Source organism: Equus asinus, chromosome 16, assembly GCF_041296235.1.
Source record: "Equus asinus isolate D_3611 breed Donkey chromosome 16, EquAss-T2T_v2, whole genome shotgun sequence".
Lineage (NCBI taxonomy): Eukaryota > Metazoa > Chordata > Mammalia > Perissodactyla > Equidae > Equus > Equus asinus.
Genome location: NC_091805.1, coordinates 27,025,400 through 27,045,945, shown reverse-complemented (window position 1 = coordinate 27,045,945; position 20,546 = coordinate 27,025,400).

Genomic DNA, 20,546 nt, shown 5'->3' with positions numbered 1-20,546 from the left:
CCTGAAGATCTGCCTTCAAAGCCTTTTCTGGCCACCCTCTCTAAAATCACCTCTGCACCAAGATGCTCTCTATTATGTCAACCTATTCATTTCCTTCATAGTGTTTATTACAATGCAGACTTACCTTAATTATGTATTTGATTGTTTATTTATTTTATATTCTCCCCCCGCTTCTCTCAACTGGAATGGAAGCTCTGTAAAAGGTTGGACTTTTGATGTCTTGTTCACATACCTAGAACAGTCCCTGGTACATAGTAGGTGTTAAATAAGTATTTATTGAGTGAATGACAGAGAAACCGCCTGGGAGAGTCAATGAGGTCTTCACAGAGGAGGTAGCTTCTGGTCAGGACATGAATTTTGAGCTAAAGTCTGCCAGGTTGACACATCCAGAAAGTGAGTGAACAACATGAATTCAGAGAATCAGGGTGTAAGGAGGACAGGAGCAGGGAGGGAGGTAATGTTGGGAGAGCAAGCAAGATGGGTGGGTTGAGAACAGAGAATGATGACATTTTTACACTATGCTAAAGAGTTCAGATTTTATACTTTGTGACTGGAGTCACTTGTTCATTTTGAGCAGTGAACTCACGAATCAGTTTTCTCTTGTTGCCATAATAAATTACCACAACTTAAAATGACACCTGTAGGTAGAAAGTCCCACATAGGTCTCATCAGGCTAAAATAAAGGTGCCAGCAAGCCTATGTTTCTTACTGAAGCTTTTGGGGAAGAATCTGCTTCCAAGCTCATTCACGTTGTTGGCAGAATCGAGTCCTTTGTGGTTATGGGACTAAGGTCTCTGTTTCCTTTCTGCTGTCACCTGGGGGCCACTCTTAGCTCCTAGAGGCCTCTCTCTGGTCCTTACACAAGGGCCTCTGCATCTCAGAGCCACTAACAGCTTGTCACATCCTTCTCTCACTTGATATCCCTCTGACTTCCCCTTTGGCCACTTCTCTCTTCTTCCTGTTCCACCATCTCTCTCTGACTCCAGCTGAAGAAGGTTCTCCACTTTTAAGGGCTCCTGTGATTAGGTTGGGCCCACACGGATATTCCAGGACAATCTCCCTAACTGAAGACTTAAAAATCTTAATTACTTTGCCACATAATATAATACATTCAGAGGTTCCAGGGGTTGGGGCACTTTGGGGGGGGTGGCGAGGGGCACACTGTACCTCCATGTTTTATGATCACATTTTCTTGTTAGATTACTCGGCAGGCTGTGTGAGGCAATCTAACTAGAATAGAAGGGGGTAAGACTAGCAATCGAGTGGCTATTCCAGGTCAATGATGATAAAGGACTGGAACTGAGGAATATTTAATAGCTTTTATCTCCAGGCTCTGGCAAGTGATTAGATGTGGAGGTTGAGGCCAGGAGGACTGGAGGATGGCTCCCAAGTAGTGCCATTTGGTGGGTTAGGGTAGAAGAGCAGGTTTGAGGGGAAGATGACAGATTTCCTGAGACCTTGAAGATACTCCTGCATTTTGCTGATGAGTCATTTATGATTATTAAATTACACAAATGGTTATGCTGATAATTTTCAATATAGTATCTTTTATAGGAATTCAGCATATTAAAAGGAAATTATTTTAAAACACAATTAACAGTATCTACTCACTCCTTACCAAACTTTAACAAGCATTTGATGTGCTAACAGCCCTAAGTTTTTCTTTGCATAAAATCTGTAAAATCCTTTTTTCCAGATATTTGTAAATGGGGCCATATAATGTTTTATTTCTATCTCCTATTTAAAAAGACAAATAATTGCAATACCACAGAAATTACTGACGGACACTATAGGTGATACAGGAGAAGAAGGCAGAGCCCTTCCTGGCCCTGATCTTTGTCCTGGTCTTTGAGGGGCATTACAGGTTTGCATCACACAGTAGCTGATCAATCAGAACGTACCCAAAGTTGATCACTGTATCTCAAGGGAAAAGCAAGATAAATTCAGGAAGGGGTGCTTGACATGGCAGCGACATTTGTGTAGAAAATTAGGACATGTAGGTTCTAGCACATGTTTATTTGTTTTTAAGAACAGTTACATTTTTTTGAAAATTTACTCTGAACAAACATCTCACTTAATCCTTATAAGAAACCAGAGAAGTAGGGATTTTGTTATTTCCATGTTCTAGAAGAGGAAACTAAGCCTAAGTGAGGTTACATAACTCGTTCTAAATCCCATAGCTAGTAAGGAGTAGAGACAGAATTCAGACCTAACACAGTCTGATTCCAAACTTCATGCTCTTTCCATGGAGCTCCAGGGCCTCACTCTTGGAGACCCAGGGAGAAAAGGGACCTTCCAAAATACTATTTATATGACCTCACCTTGGGGACTCTTCCTTGATCTACCTGACTACGTCATTTGCTACCTCTGTGTAGCTCCACATATACTTATTTTTAGGCACTTATCCACAGTTGTAATTTATTTGTGTAATTAATGTCTGTCTCCTCCTGCTAGACAGTAAGTTCCATCCATTAGTACCTTGTGAGTTTTGGTTTACCCTCGAATTCCCGGTTCTTAGCTCAGGGCTTGGCACATAGTAGGTGCTCAAAAATTATTTGTGTAGTAAATGTATTCATGAACGAGTGAGTGAGTGAATGTTATTTAAGTTCTCTGGATCAGTCTGTTATCTGTAAAATGAAAAAATCAGGACAAATTAATTCATTCGTGCATTCAAAAACGTTTTTATGGCCTACGAAATAATCTGTAGTCCCCTTCAGAGAGACAAAATATACTGAAAAGAATACATCAAGTAGATATGCCATGTATGTTTACACCTATCTATCTATAATCTATCCATCTACCTCCTTTCTATGTGTAACACTTCTTTTTCCACCTGTAATTGTTAGTAACCATTAGGCTATTAATTAAACCCTTGAATATTGAATAAATTATTAAATATGCAGAAATATTTGACTCCTAATATGTTCTACCATTAGTAGCATTATCATAGTTGATTTTTTGAAATGTGTCCTTTTATATTTGAGGAAATTTTATAGATTTATGAATGCAGTTGGGTGAGCCTTATGTCTTTTTCTTTTTTTTACTGCAAATTCTTTTTATGTTTTCTTTGTAATTGAAGCTGATAACATGAAGCATTGAATATAAGACATATAATGTGTTTATATTTGTTGCATCTCATTTATTTCTTTCTTACTCTGCAGTTCTGTAATTGGAACTACAGAGTGTTGCATTCTATTTTCTGCAGGCTACTGCTTGCTCTTTTTCTTTAGTTTACTATATCTTAGTGCAAATGTATTTCACTTTCTCAAATGGAAAAATTGTAAAGAAAATATTTTTTTCACTCTATATAAAGGCAGGTTTGCTGTTGTTGCTGTTTCGTGTATTAAAGCTACTTTATACATCTAGAATTTTTAAATATTTTAACAGATAATAGTATTTTTTAACATCTTCTAGTAGGTTTACTGTATTTACAAGTTACTTATATTGGGATTGATATTTGAATGACATTCTTTAAGGCATATAAATTGTCTGGTTTGGATAGGAATACTCATTTCAACATAATTTATCAATAAAATGCAGCAGGAAAAGTCTTAAGATAAACGATTATCTCTAAAAACAGCCATATTTTCACTTGTTATTCTTCATGTATTAAAAATGCTATCATAAACAATGCTTTCAGAATTTCTAATGATCTTTAGAAATAACTGAAAACTATCCATTACTTGAGCATTTATTTTCTATAAGATTATGTATTTAGTATTGATGAAGATGCCAGCCCTGGTGATCTAGTGGTTAAAACTGAATGCTTTCATCACTGCAGCCCAGGTTTGTCTCCTGGTCAAGGAACCACACCACCTGTCTGTCAGTTTTCATACTGTGGTGGCCACCAGTTTTTCAAATACCAGCAGGTCACCTACGGTGGACACATTTCAGCAGAGCTTCCAGACCAAGACAGACTAGGAAGAAGGGCCTGGCTCACCACTTCCAAAACATTGGCCATGAAAACTCTATGAATAGCAGTGGAACATTGTCTGAGATGGTGCTGGAAGATGAGAGGATGGTACAAAAAACACTGGGCAGGATTCTGCTCTGCTGTACACAGGGTCACTAGGAGTTGGAATCAACTCCACAGCACTAAAAACAATTGATGACGATGGACAAATTAAATGCCCTTTCTTAGAAGTATCTTAAACAAGTGGAAATGAAGAATGGCAGAGAATGATTTTGACCCACTGACCTCTGCAGCCCACTCACCACACTTTCATTGCATCTCTTTCTTCCGTGGTAAACTACCAGTGTCAGCGATGTTCTCAATAGCTTAAAGTACTTCCCTGAGAGTATCCCCTCACCTGCCTGTGAGACTTACATTCACCTGTAACTAGTAGCTATAGGAGAAATCCATTCTCATTTAAGATATATGAAACTGAAAAAAAAACTATTTGAGGAAAGGGGGAGAAGTATTGTTGATTTTTTTTCTCATAATAAAAGTAATGCATCCAGACACCTAAATAGATGGAGAGCTATACATGTTCAAGAATTGGAAGACTAAATGTTGTTGAGATGGCAATTCTCCCCAAACTGATCTGTAAATTCAATACAATCCTTAACAAAATCTTAGCAGGCTTTTTTTTTTTTTAGAGAAATTGAAACTGATCCTAAAATTTATGTGAAAATGCAAAGAACCTAGAATAAGCTAAAACAATTTTGAAAAACAAAAACACATTAGAGGACTTTTATACCTTATTTCAGAACATACCATAAAGCTATAGTAATCAAAACAATATGGTTTTGGCATAAGGATAGACATATAGATCAATGAAACAAAATAGAAAGTCCAGAAATACATATAAGGTGAATTGATTTTTTTGACAAAGGTGCCAAGCTAAATTAGCAAGAGAGGATTTTTTTTTTTCAAATAATGGTGCTAGTATAATTTGACATCTTTATGCAAACAAAAAAAAACCTTGGCTCTTGCCTCACTCATACACAAAAATTAACTCAAAATAGACAGATCCATAATATACAATATGCCTAAATGTAAGAACTAAAACTACGGAACTGTTAGAAGAAAATATGGGAAAAATCTGTGAGACTTTGGATAAGCAAAAATTTCTTAGATATGACACAAAAAGCACAAACAATAATATTTAAAAATTGATAAATTTAGCTTTATCAAAATTAAATATTTTTGTTCTTCTAAGAACACCATTAAAAATTAAAAGACAAGCCACAGACTGAGAGGAAATATTTGCAAGACATGTATTTCATAAAGGAGTTGTATCCAGAAGATATAAAGAATTCTTACAACTCAACAATAAAGACCAACAACTCAATACAGACATGGGCAAAAGATTTGTTCAGTCACTTCACTCAAGAAGATAAATAAATGGCAATAAGCACATGAAAAGATGCCCAGTATCATTAGTCATTAGGCAAATGCAAATTAAAATCTCAGTGAGACACCACTACACACTCACTAGAATGGCTAAAATCTAAGACTGACAGTACCAAGTGTCATCAAGGATTTGAAGAAATGGGAACCCTCACACATTGTTACAGTCACTTTGGAACAATTTAGCACTTTCTTTACCATATAAACCAGAAAATCCATTCCTATCTATCTACTCAAAAGAAATGAAAACACACATCCTCACAAAACTCTTTGAATAATAGCATTATTCATAATAGCCAAAAATTGAGAATAACCAATTGTCCATCAACATGTAAATTATAAACAAGCTAAGGTTTATTGATACAATGGATAAATAAAAACTCAGCAGTAAAAAGGAACAAACTACTTATATATCTAACAACATAGATGAATCTCACAAACACCATGCTGAATGAAAGAAGCCATACACAGAAGACTATATGTTGTATGATACCATTTATACAAAAATTTAGAGAGGGTAAAACTATCGACAGCAGATCAGTGGTTTCCTGGGGCTGAGAGTAGGAGAGGAAGTTGATGCAAATGGGCACGATGTAACTCCTTGGAGTGAAAAAAGTGTTCTAAAATTTGATTATAGTGATGTTTGCAAAATTATATAAATTTATTAAAACCCGTTCAACTGTATACTTAACGTGGGTAAATTTTATGGTGTGTAAATTATACCTCCATAAACCTTTTTAAAAATAAAGGACAAACAGTTAAAAAATGTAACACAGACTGTGAGAAAATATTGACAATTCACAATCAACAAAGGATTAATATCCACAAAATATAAAAACTCCTTTAAAACAATAACGAATAGAATAACTAGAATATTTAAAAATTAGATAGATCTAAAGGAGAAAAATCATTCTCATATCTCTATGAACATGTTATCACATTTCCTTCCAGTCTTGCTTTAATGCATATTTTAACATAGTTGAAATTATAATATTGTTAGCCAGGTATATTTTGGGGAGCCTGAAGACTTTTTAAAATTATTTGATGAGGGGTTTCATACAATCAGATAATTATAACACTAAAGGAGAAGAGTTCTGGCTAATAATAAGGGGCAGGAAAATAAATTTCATCAGTGTGGAATGCAGTGAGTGACAAATATGTTTCTTTTCACCACCACCCCTCTCTCTTTGTGCCTGTAAATTAGTACTTAACCTAAGAAATGCTAACAGGCTTCTCTTTCTTAGGACTTTTTATCAGTTGATATAAAGGTAGGAAGGCAAAGGATATTGAGTCCCTTACTTTGTTCCAGGAATTGTGCTGATGGATATGGCTGAGGATTCAGTAGTGACCAAGAAATGACAGTCTTTTAAAGTCTCTATCTGGAGGGGAAGCCAAGCATTAGACAAATAGTTATAAATAATTAAATTATTGCAAGCTTTGAGACTGAATCTGAACATTGTGTTCATTAGTCAATGCCCAATGTATGAGCCCACCCTTGGGCTTATATCTTCTATGCACCATCATCCCCATAAGGCTCTGTATTTCCTTGCCCCTCATTCTCCTTCTCCAACGCTCATCTGAGCTCTGAATGAATTAAGAAGTAGATTAAGAGTCAGGAAGATAGAGATCAATGTGTCAGCTTTCCTACTGATACAGGCCAGGTTGAAGAATGTGACTTAGGTGTGTGGCAGAAATGAGTTTCCTAACTCTGAATCTCAGCTTTAGGAAGATTTATCCAGCTTGCTGCTGGTAGCACCAGACCACTGCAGCCCTCTCCTCACAAGGACACGCTCTTTATCAAAAAACTTGACCCCTATGCAGACCAAGAGCACGTGCTCCCTGCAGGCAACCCAGTCTTACAGAGAAGGCAGGAAGGGCTGAATCTTGCAAGCCCAGTTACTCTCCCAAACTCATCGATCACATGGAAGGAGGCTGAGATGAAGCAAGAATTTTAAGGAAAATCCCTCTTCCTGAAAACCAGAGGAGTAGGGAAGCATCCCTCTCCTAATACAATGCACTACCAAGGCTTATTGATTTCACGTCCAAAATCTCTCTGACAATATTAGCTTCTCTCCATTTCTATTACCACCTCCCTGGTCCAAGCTAACATCATCTCTCACCTAGACCTCTGCAATAGTCTTCTCATCACTTTAACTACTGGAAACATCCATTCTCACCTATTTCCTATCTGCTCTCCACGCATCATCCACAGTGATATTTTCACAATGCAAATCTGATCATATTTTCCCTTCCACCCCTTCCACTTCCCCTTATCCATGGTTCTTAGCATAAAAACTCAAATCCTTTGCAGAGCCATCAGGGCTTTGCAAAGTCTGGCCCCACCTTCTGCTGTGGGCTCATTTTATAGGTGTCCCCTTGCTCTTTGCTCTCCAGTGACACTGGCTTTCTTTCTGTTCCTGAATGCATTTAAATCCCTCCTGCCACAGGGCCCATGATAAGTTGTTCCCCTGGGGGAAAGTCACTTCCTTCTTCCAACTCCTTGTTAATTCTTCCCCAACCTTCAGGTCTAGATCCCCCACCATTTCCTTGGGGATGCATTCCTGTCCCACCAAGTCCTTTCAAAGCATCATATACTTCTATTTCATAGCACTTTTCATGGCTACAATTTTACATTTACATGTGTGATTATTTGATAATTTCTGTGTCTCCCATAAGGCTATAAGCTGGGTAAGGAAGGTACAATGTCTCTTTTTTTCCTCACTAATATATATCCTTAGTTCCAGACACAATACCTCGCCCACAGTAGGTTCTTGATAAATGTCTGTAATATTGAAACACGAGAGTAAGAGGAGTTAGACCTAGAGTGAGGGTTGTGAAGGTTTCAATGAGGAAGTGACCTTTAAGTGAGACCTAGAGGATGGCTAAGAGTAGTTAGGTGAAGAGAAGTACAGCAAAGCATTCCAGGCAGAGGGGAGAAATGGAAAAGCTTTTGAGGCAAGCAAGAGCCTGAATAGTGTGTCCCAGGAAGTGAAAGTTTCAGAATGACTGGAACTAAGTGTGATAAGTGGACAGCTTGGTAAAGAGTTTGGAATTTATCCTAAGGGCAATGGGAAGCCTTTGAAGGGTTTATAGTGACACGGACAGATTTGCATTTTCTGGCTGCTGGGGAGACTGGATTGGGTGAGGGGGAAGTAGACTAAATATGGGGAGACGATATGAAAGTATAGGGGGACGATGGTAGTGGCAATGAGGATAGCGAAACAGACTTGAGACAGCCATATCTAAGAGGTAGAAGGAATAGACTCGATGACTGAGTAAACGTGATGATTGAGGGAGAGGATGGAGTCAGGAATGACTGCCAGGTTTCTAACTTGGACAGCACTTGAGGGGACGGTGGTGCACTGAGACAGGGAACACCAGAAGGGGCTTTGGAAAGGAAATAAGTCAGTTTGGGAGCATTCTAATTTTGAGGCATTCTTAAGGCAACCAGGTAAAGATATTCACCAAATATTTGGAAATATAAGTCAGTTGGAAATAGGAGGTATTCACGAGAGAGATATGACATGGATATAAAAATCTAGGGGGCCAGCCTGATGGTGTAGTGGTTGAGTTTGCACACTCTGCTTCAGCAGCCTGAGATTTGTGGGTTTGGATCCCTGGCACAGACCTACATATCCATTCATCAGGCCATGCTGTGGCGGCATCCCACATACAAAATAGAGGAAAACTGGCACAGATGTTAGCTTGGGGACAATCTTCCTCAAGCAAAAAGAGGAAGATTGGCAGCAGAAGTTAGCACAAGGCCAATCTTCCTCACCAGAAAAAACCCTATGAGGGGGCATGATTACCCCCATTTTATGGATGAGGAAACTGAGGCTGAGAGAAAGGTAACTTCTCCAAAGTTACATAGTTAGTAAGTTGCAGAACTGCAATTTACAAACAAATCTGCCTGGTTCCAAAGTCCATGTTTTAACCACCACCTCTCCCAAGAGAAGTAAACATTCATATTTTCCAGACGTCTGTGGAAGAGACATTTTTGAACTGGCAGCTTTCCCAATTCATCTCAAATCCTAGCACATAAGCAACAGCCTGCTCTCGCTCCAAGAATGCTTTACTCTGGGTCTCACTGAGCCCTCACAGACTTGCCCTCCCTACCTGCAAAGCAGTAGGTTTTTCCTTCATTCTCTCACCTAAGCCTGTCTGCCTGAGCAAACTCTGACTTTCCCATCAGGAGGTCTATCTTGGGATCAATAGCCTAATTCCCTTTTCCTCTTCCTTATCCCACTCAATTCGTAGGATTACCTAAGAATTCTTTGCTTGAAGTGCCCAGAGTGGTTTCTTATGTATCAACTCCTAGTGTTGAGCTACAGTCAACACATTGGAATGTAAGCTTCATGACAGCCAAGACCTGGTTGATCTTGTTCATAGAATTATGCCCAGTCTCACAAACGGTGTGGTTCCCAGCACCCAGTAGGTACATGATAGATAATAGTTGACTGAATCAGTCTGATGGTGATGCAGCCCCAAACTTGGCTGACTATCACAGCAACATAGACATGCTGTGCTCTGGCACTTTGCAGGGAGTAAAATCATAAACTCATGGATGCCAAGTACCTATCAAAAGCTCCACTGAGAAAGACTGTTTTCAGAAGGTTTGCCTAAAGTCTCTACAGGCCAGTCCTTCTAGACACAAACAAGGAGTGACCGAGGGGACACAGAGTAAGCTGTCTTTGGGAGGAGGGGAAATTCTTCACAAGTCACCACAGATAATTCACAAAGTAATCTGTCTTAGGAATGGGTTAGAGTTATTTATATAAGTATTCTCTGATTATTTATCTAACTAAAAATACTGAGAGCACACTTATAATAATAAGCTCCAAGAACTCGCTATCTCAATAGTTAAGTTTCCAAAAAGCTGGGGGAAATTATGAGTTTCAGCACCAATCTTCTTCCTTTGGGGTGAGGGGGGCTGATCAAATTTCAGTAAATCCAGGATCTTCTCTGATTTTCTGTTACCATTTCAGTAATTTATTCTGGCAAATATACTTGCAGGCAAAATATTAATAGCTGGCTAGATGTAACCTTTACTCTTAATTATGGATGGTGATCATCCTGGAGTCTTCAGCCAGATTTTTTATCATGGATGGCTACATGGAGAATTTGTGCTTTGCCCTGATTTAGGGAAATATCTGGGACATGAATACTTTTCCTACTAAAAAAATCATTATTACCCATAGGGATAGAGAGATTACCACTTTATTTCTTTGGGGATATTGCAGGCAGAGTCCCCTTTTTCCATTTTCTTTCTTAGGAAAATTTCATTGCCACAAGAAAGTTTCCCTCAGGGCTATTACAAGACCATTTTGTTTTCCTGTAGAATTCAAAAAATTGTGCTTTTTTGGTCCTAGTGCTTCTTTGCAACATTTTTTTCTTATTAGTCAGGCTGGCTATCACTACTCTTTTCCAAAGCCTACTGCCAAACTCATCAATTTCTATTCCCCAACCCTTAAGGATTCGTTTTTGTCCTTTTCACTAAAAGAAACATCCTTTATGCATCTGTGCATATTTTTTATTTTAATTTTTTGGATCACAACAACAGTAGGGGAAAGAACATGCATATAGCTTTAAAAAAAAAAAAGGGTATTCAATTTATTGAAACTAAAAAGAGAAAGCAGTTCACCCATGTCTCCCACCCACCAGCCCCTGCCTCTTGCAACCACCAATCTGTTCTCTGTGTCTATGAGCTTGGTTTTTTTTTTAAGATTCCACATATAAGAGAGATGGTACGGTATTTGCCTTTCTCTGTCTGACTTATTTCACATAGCATAAAACCATCAAGGTCCATCCATGTTGTCACAAATGTCAAGATTTCATTCTTTTTCATGACTGAATAATATTCTATTGTATGCATACACAACAATTTCTTTATCCATTTATCCATCAGTGGACACTTAGGTTGTTTCCACAGCTTGGGTATTGTAAATAATGCTGCAATGAACATGGGGGGTATATATCTTTTTGAATTAGTGTTTTTGTTTTCTTTGGATAAATACCCAAAACTGGAATTACTGGAACATTTGGTAATTCTATTTTAAATTTTTTGAGGAAACTCCATACTTTTTCCATAGTGATTGCACCAATTTACATTCCCACCAACAGTCCACAAAGGTTCCTTTTTCTCCACATCATCACCAACAGTTCTTATTGCTTGGCTCTTTGATAATAGCCATTCTAATAGGTGTGAGGTAATATCTCATTGTGGTTTTGATTTGCATTTCCCTGATGATTCATGATGTTGGGCATCTTTTCATGTACCTGTTGGCTACCTGTATGTCTTCTTTGGAAAAATGTCTATTTAGATCTTCTGTACATTTTTTAATTGGATTGTTTGGTTTTTTGCTATTGAGTTGTATGAGTTTTTTTGTATATTTTGAATATTAGTCCCTTATACAATTTGCAATTATTTTCTCCCACTCAGCAGGTTGCTTTTTCATTTTCCTGATGGTTCCCTTTGCTGTGTAGCTTTTTAGTTTGATGTAGTCCCACTTGTTTATTTTTGCTTCTGTTGCTTTTGCTTTTGGTTTCAGATTAAAAAAATCATCACTAAGACCTATGTCAAAGAGCTTACCATCTATGTTTTCTTCTAGGAGTTTTATGGTTTCAGGCCTTACATTCAAGTCTTCAATCCATTTCGAGTTAATTTTTGCATATAGTATAAGATAGTGGTCCAGTTTCATTCTTTTGCATGTGGCTGTCCAGTTTACCCAACACAGTTTCTTGAGGAGACTGTCCTCTACCCGTTGTATATTCCTGGCTCTTTTGTCATAAATTAATTGACTATATCCGTGTGAGTTTATTACTGGGTTCTCTATTCTGTTCCATTAATCTATGTGTTGGTTCTTATGCCAATACCATACTGTTTTAATTGGTATAATCTTTTAACATAGTTTGAAATCAGAGAGTGATGCCTCCAGCTTTATTCTTTCTCAAGTTTGCTTTGGCTCTTCGGAGTCTTTTGTGGTTCTCTACAAATTTTAGGATTATTTGTTTGATTTCTGTGAAAAGTGCCATCAGAATTTTGACAGAGATTGCATTGAATCTGTAGATTGCTTTGGGTAGTATGGACATTTTAACAATATTAATTCTCCCAATTCATGAGCATGGAAGATCTTTCCATTTATTTGCCTTTTTCAAATTCTCTCATTAATGTCCTGTAGTTTTCAATATACAGGTCTTTCGTCTCCTTGGTTAAATTTATTCCTATGCATTTTATTATTTTTGATGCAATTGTAAATGGGATTGTTTTCTTAATTTCTCTTTCTGATAATTCATCATTAATGTAAAGAAACGCAACAGATTTTTGTGTATTGATTTTGTATCCTGAAACTTTACTGAATTCATTTGTTAGAGTTTTCCATACATCATATCATGTCATCTGCAAATAGTGACAGTTTTATTTCTTTCTTTCCAATTTGGATGCCTTCTATTTCTTTTTCTCCCTAATCACTCTGGGTAGGACTTTGGAATACTAAGTCGAATAAAAGTGCTGAGAGTGACATCCTTGTCTTGTTCCTGATCTTAGAGAAAAAGTTTTCAGCTTTTCACCACTAAGATGTTAGCTGTGGTCTTGTCATATTTGGCCTTTTTTTATGTTAAGGTTTGTTCCCTCTATACACAAATTTGTTGAGAGTTTTTATCATAAATGGATGTTGAATTGTTTTGCATCTATTGCTGATGCTTTTTTTTATTGCATCTATTGAGATGATCATATAATTTTTATCCTTCATTTTGTTAATGTGGTGTATCACATTGACTGATTTGTGGATATTGAATCACCCCTGTGTCCCTGAATAAATCCCACTTGATCATGTTATGTGATCCTTGTAATGTATTGTTGAATTTGGTTTGCTAATATTTTGTTGAGGATTTTTGCATTTATGTTCATTGGGGTATTGGCCTATAATTTTCTTTTTTTGTGTGGCATCCTCATCTGGTTTTGAAATCAGGGTAAAAGTGGCCTCATAAAATTTGTTGGAAGAATTCCACCCTCTTCTATTTTTTGGAAGAGTTTGAGAAGGATTGGTATTAATTCTTCTTTGAATGTTTGATAAAACTCACCAGTGAAGCCATCTGGTCCTGGACTTTTGTTTTTTGGGAGGTTTTTGTTTACTGATTCAATCTCCTTGTTAGTAATCAATCTGTTCAGATTTTCTATACCATCATGATTCAGTCTTGGCAGGTTGTATGTTTCTAGGAATTTCTTCATTTCTTCTAGATTGTCCAATTCGTTGGCACATAATTGTTCACAGTAGTCTCTTAGGATCCTTTGAATCTTTTTATACCTTTTTTTCTTTTGTTACTGTTTAGCTGTTCTTCTGGTGGTAGTCTCACAGAGAAAATATTGACACTCAGCTAGATGACCACAGGACAGTGGATTCTGGCCCAGAATTGTAACTTCAAATGGTATTTCTTACTCTACTCAAAACTGACTTACAAAGGGAGAAAGAAAGTCTTACTTTTCTGTCTCCCCTCAAAGCAAACATAATGTGATTCCTAAATCAACATTCCATGTATATAAAGACATGTATTTGGCTATTATGCATCAGCTATCTCTCTTTTAACAGGATAAAGAAATAATCTGACATGTTACTTCCATTTGATGCAGTATTGTCACATTATTTATTAGTAATCTGTTATCCAAACTTGATGAGACAGGAGTCTAGCATTCATCTTTAATGAAAAGTCATAATGAAGGTTTATTGAATTTTAAGGGAAGAAAATACCTAAAGCTCTTACTGACAGTGTACTAGATAGCTGTGTACATTTCTTTTTGCCCTTGGGTCTCTACTCAGAGATCCTAGGAATTCCGTGTTGGCCACATACATCTCCCAGCTCACAATACCCACCGTAGAAAGGAGGAACATGACATGGCCAGTTTAGAAATGGGGACGTGCAATGGAGCCACCTTGATTATGGGTGACCAAGTGATCTATAGCTGGTATGAGTCCCAGGAGTGACCTATACTTGGGAAATGTCTGGTCCTCTGAAGTCTGCAAGGGATCAGGGTAGAGCCTGGGGGAGCAAGTTGCTTATTTAGGCATGGAAGCCTGAAAGCAGTGTCCATGCATATTTAGACTACTGCATATTCACTGCTATTAGACACCTCACACCTGAGTCAAAGGGGTTCAATACATATTTACTGGATGGATGAATGGATGAACGAAAAATGTCTTGATATGTCTGGTAAAATGGTGGAACAGATGCCATAGAAATCTGAGTGCTTAAAAGATTAAAAAAGCTTCTGGAAGATAAGATACGTTCAGGGAAGTGAGAAGACTGTTCCTTCACTTGTACTGCTGACTCGTGTTAGAGGAAATTACATAATGATACAGAAATGGTAACGTTAAGATTCTTGGTCTCCAATATCAAGAGAAACCTCCATGCTGCCTAAATGCTAAGGATCTGGGCTCATCCATTCTCCACAGCAGCTATTTCAAACTTGCTCCACTATCCTCAAGACTTCTGCCTACTTCATTTTGTACAGAAAGACTTGCTGCCAATTTTACAGAGAAAACAGACACCATCTAGCAAGAGAAATAATCTCATCTGCTTGACATGCCACGTAGAAATACGTCAAATGGGAGTTTTATCCCTCTCAGTCCAAGTCTAATCTCAATACCCTTCTATTCCACCACTTCAAGGAACTCACTCCTTCTATTATCTCTCTTTTAAAAGTTTTTAGAGTTTTATTGAAGCTCTTTATTGAAACTCTTTTATTGAAGCAATAAACTGTACATATTTAAAATGTACGATTTAATAAGCTTTGACGTATATCTACACCTCTGAAGCCATCATTACAATTAAGATAATGAACATATCTATCACCCCCAAACATATCCTCACGTCCCTTATAATCCCTAACCCCCATTTCTCTCTCTTCTTTCTCCCCTACAACGGGCAGCCACTGACCTGCTTTCTGTCACTGTTGATTAGTTTGCATTTTCTAGAGTTTTACACAAAGAGAACCACACAGTAAGTATTCTTTTTTGGGCTGGCTTTATACCTTCACCTACAGATGGACATTTGGGTCGTTTCCAGTTTGGGGCTGTCACAAATAAAGCTGCTATGAACATTCTTGTACAAGTCTTTGTGTGGATGTATATTGCTTTTATCTTGGGTAAATACCGAGGAGTGAAAGGGCTGAATCATATTCACTCTCTGGTGTGTATGTTTAACGTCTTAAAGAAACTGCCAAGGGTTTTCCCAAGGTTGTTGTACCATTCTATATTTCCTCAAGCAGTGTAGTAGAGTTCCAGCTGCTATACCTCCTGGTCAACACTTGGCATGGTCAGTTTTGTTGATTTTAGCCATTCTCCCAGGTGTGTAGTTATATCTCATTATGGTTTTAATTTTCATTTCCCTGATGACTAGTGAACATTTTTCCCATGCTCATCTGACATCAGTATATCTTCTTTGGTGAAGTATCTTTTAATTCTTTTGTCTGTTTTTTATCAGGTTATTTGTTTACTTATTGAGTTTTGAGAATTCTTTATATATCATGGATATAAGTCCTTTATCAATTATATGATTTGCAAAATATTTCTTCCAGTCTGTGGAATTCTTTCCATTCTGTTAGCAAAGTCTTTCAAAGAAAAAAATTCTTAATTTTGATGAAGTCCATTTTATCAATTTTTTCTTTTATGAATCATGCTTTTGTTGTCTTATTTCAGAAATCTGTGCCTAACTCGAGATTACAAAGATTTTCTCCTAGAAAGATTTAGGTTTTACATTAGGTGTATGATTCATTTTCAGTAAATTTTTATCTATGGATCAAAGTTCAATTTTTTTGCATATGGATATTCCATTTTTCCAGTATCATTTGTTGAAAAGACAATTCTTTCTCCACTGAATTGCCTTTTCACCTTTGCTGAAAATTGATTGACCACGTATTTGTGGGTCCATATCTGGACCCTCTATCCCCTTCCATTGATCTATTTGTCTATGATAATGCCACCCTGTCTTGATTACTATATTCCATTCCAGTTATGTCAGAGACCACCACTTGCCAGACTAGGAATTGTTTTCTTTTTGGATCAGGTTCCCATTTATGGTCCAGTCAGCTGCAGCTGAGCATTGGAGGGAGCATCCTTGCAAAGTACAAAGCAGGACTGCTGAGGACCAGCTCTCTGTGTGGGCTGAGGGCAGGGCAATTTCCTTTAAAATATGCTATGATTATACAGGCACCAGGCTCTATCCTGAAAACATCCCACTCTCTCTCTGCATCCAGTTTTACTCAATAAATTTTTCACACTGTAGATCTTTCTAAAATGAAAATCTGATCGTATAATTTCCTTTTAAAAATCCAGTAATGGTTTCCCATTGCCTTTAGGGTAAAGTCCAAGTTTCTTGACCTTTGTGATCCGACTTCTGCTTCTTCCAGTTTCAATTCTTACCACTCCCCACTCTCCACTTGCGTGCTATACTCAGCCATGTGAATCACTTGCCATTCCCCAAACATGCCATACTCTCTGGCTCGTCTTGGGCTTTTTTCATGTTGCCCCATCTGCATAGAATGCTTTTCCTGCCACTCTTTTCCTCCAGCTAGCTTTTATAAGTCTTTTAGTTCTCAGGTTAGATATAACATCAATTCAGTCCAGCAAATATTTATCAAGCAACTAATGTGTTAGGAACTAACACGTGAGTAAGGAATGTAATATGAACATCTAACATATCCTCATGTAGTATATAATCTAGAAGAGAAGGTGGGCATTAAGCAAGTAATTATAATAAAATACATATCTACAATGATGTAGAAAATAATATACAGTAAAATCATGTTCCCTGATAATGCAAATCAGACTGTAATACATCTGGCCATTAATTCTATCCTCTGCCCAGTTCTCATTTTCTTTTCTTTTCTTTTTTAATGATCTACCTGGCCAAGTTTACTGCTCAGAGAGGCCCTCCTTTTTTTTTCTCTCATTTTTTTTCGGTGAGGAAGATTGGCCCTGAGCTAACATCTGTTGCCAATCTTCCTTTTTTTTCTCCCCAAAGCCCCAGTGCATAGTTGTATATCCTAGTCGTAAGTCATTCTAGCTCCTCTATGTGGGATGCTGCGACAGTGTGGCTGGATGAGCAGTGCGTAGGTCCATGCCCAGGATCTGATCTGGTTAACCACGTGCTGCTGAAGCAGGGTGGGCAAACTTAACCACTCAGCCATGGGCTGGGCTGGCCCCTGTCCAGTTCCCATTTTCAAATTTGGCTGGCTAAAGCTCTTAACTTGGGATAGTGAGAGGCAAGGTGGAATGGAGGAAGTGGGATTCTGCATTCCCAGTATTCTCCTAACTCAATCTTCCTGGATTAGGCAGATGAAATGGGTGCCAAGCAACTGGGAGATTCCTGGAATCGGTGCTGTGATCCTGGAATTCCCAGCTAGTCGTAGGACCTAGAATCATTCCCAGTATATTTCATCTGGAGAAGTCAAGTGCCAGCAGATTGCTCCAAGCTCTAGCTGAGCCCAGGATGGATTTTCATCACACAGTCAGACCCCTGGAACTCTAGCCAGCAAACTGTATAGGTTCATGCCAGTCATTTCACTCACTTCATAATACTATGACCTTGTAATTTATGAAATCAAATTTTGGGGCCCTACTTGTTTTGTCATAGTGGGGTTTACTGTGCACGTAAGATGAGTGTGACAAAGGGAAAGCACAGAGTGCCATGTGGGTGTGAGGGAAGGGGCGGAGGAAAGCCTCTCTGAGAGAGGGTTATTTAACTGACACTTCAGCAGTGGGTAGGAATTAACCCAGGAGAAGGAGTGGGAAGATGGTTCTAGGCAGACAGAGCCTACTCCAGGAAGCCTTCCCTGGTCCCCAGATTAGCCTAAGTCCTCCTCCTCGGTGTCTTCAAGGCCCTGCTGGGTGCTGACTCCCATCTTACACTTATCACACATATCACGGTAGCGCGTTCTTTATTATTATTTTTTTTAATCTCTCTCCATTAGACTGTAAGCTCCATGAGGGCAGGGACTGAATATTTAGGACCCAGAAGCCTATCAATTGCCTTTGTGTGAAGTAGAAAAGAGGAATTAGTGAAAGACCTTCTCTGGGCAGAGGGACTGAAAAAGGTGCAGAAGAATTAGAAATAGGCTGATGCAGGCCCACGAGTACAAGGATTGCTCCACAAGGAAAGGGACTTTTGTGGGAAGAAAAGAACATCTTTTCCTGAAGAAAGATTCAGCCTTGCACTAAGGGGCATGACTTGGTGAATGGAGAACAGGCTGGATTTTAGTCTCCAGTCACTGCTTGGCTGAGTGTCTTTGTGCAGTGCGCAAACTCTGCAACTGTACATAGAAACCCCATGAATTTTTCACTACAGTCTCTGCAGTGACTAGTAAAGGACCTGGCACACAGTAGGTAAATATTTAAAAAATGTTCCATAGAAATAAATGCTTAGACTAGGGATCCCAGTGCTGCCTCAGTACCATGTGTATTCTAGATTGTCAGCTATGGCTTTGGAGGTGCCTGGTAATAAATGGTGGTGCCATGTGGGAGGCAGTCATATCCAGCGGAAGGCTCACAGTGGCCACTGAAGATAGCCTGTCATATCAGGGGATTAACGAGGTAGCTGGTAGGACCAGTTCCTGAGTAAACACAAGAATCCCTCGAGGAATTCTGTGGGGGTTTAAAGGGTCCTGCAGTGAAAAGTGGTGACAAAGCCCAGTGAAGGTTATTTCTGGTTTACTTTAGAAGCAAAGAATACACTTGTGTATGAACTATCCTCTAATGTCCTGTATCCCTTGGGAACTTCTCTCAGTTATAACAGCCTGAGCAGAGTAGGAATTGAGGAGACTAAAGCTTGACATAAATTTTGAACTTGGACTGTAATGATACACTGGGGTAACAACTAAGTTTATGAAAGTCAGTTTACCAAAACAGAATCAGAAGAGTTTCTAAAAATGTCAGGTAGTTATTCTAAGATATCACTGATCGAAAGATATGCCATTACCTTATGAACCCCTAAGAAAGAAAAAAAATGCCCATTCAAACTAAGATTTATAAAACACATCTTGATTTCAGAGGTGTTACAATATTTTTAGGAAAGCGTTACAGCATTGATGAAATATGGATTATAAAATACTCCATCTTTTTGTGGTTTTGATATATTGTTATATATCTTTAAGGAAAATACTGAAAGAGTTATTTTCCTGATGAGAGCAGACTAGTGGTTCAAGTTCCCTTGACAGGTACATCTACATGGCAGAGTGCAGTCTGCTATCAAAGTTTCATGACACCATCTGTCAAGATCATTTTCATATAATTCCTTGCTCATTGATCAAATAATTTCGTGTTCCTGGCACCCTTCTCCTCAGGGGAGAAAATGTATTGAGCAACCTGCCTGAGTATTTCATTATGCTTGGCAGTCAAAACTTTTATTGTAAATTAATATATCAACATGTGATTTATACATTAGTTTCATATATTTCATGCATCTGAACTTGATCAACTCTGGCCTGATTCTCAACCTGCAAAGCTTAAGAGTCAAACCCTGGAGGAAAATGACTCCACATTACCATTACCATGGGAGGCTCTGGTTGAACAATAGGCGGACCTCTTTCTTTGTCAACTTAAAAGTGAAAATAGCACTTTGAGCAAGTGACTCTTGATCTATTCGACCATAAGATATTTGAGAGCTAAATGTGTTCTATTTACCTTCACATCTTCCAAGGGGCCCAGCACAATGCTCGGAACATTGCAGGCCCTGCGTGAATGTGAGAAGACGGGATGGCTCTGCCTTTTCAGGGGCATCTTTCACATGTGCCTGGAGACCATAGTCATTTTATGTTGAGGGTGGAGTCTGGCAATCAGGAAGGAATCTGACAGAGAGTTTGTAACAGAAATTTTAATGTCCTGGAACAAAAAGAGAAATGGATAAGAAAAATAAAGATAACATTATCGCATTGTATTTCTAGACCTGTATTTCTATTTTGGACTAAATGTTCCCTAAATCTTTTTTTTTTTTTTGTGAGGAAGATTCCCCTTGAGCTAACATCTGTACCAATCTTCCTCTATTTTGTATGTGGGATGCATCCACAGCATGGCTGATGAGTGGAGTAGGTTCATGCCTGGGAGCTGAACCTGTGAACCTGGGTCACCAAAGCAGAACACACAGAACTTTAACCACTCAGCCACGGGGTCAGCCTCCTAAATCTAATTTTTAAAGGTTGTCACCA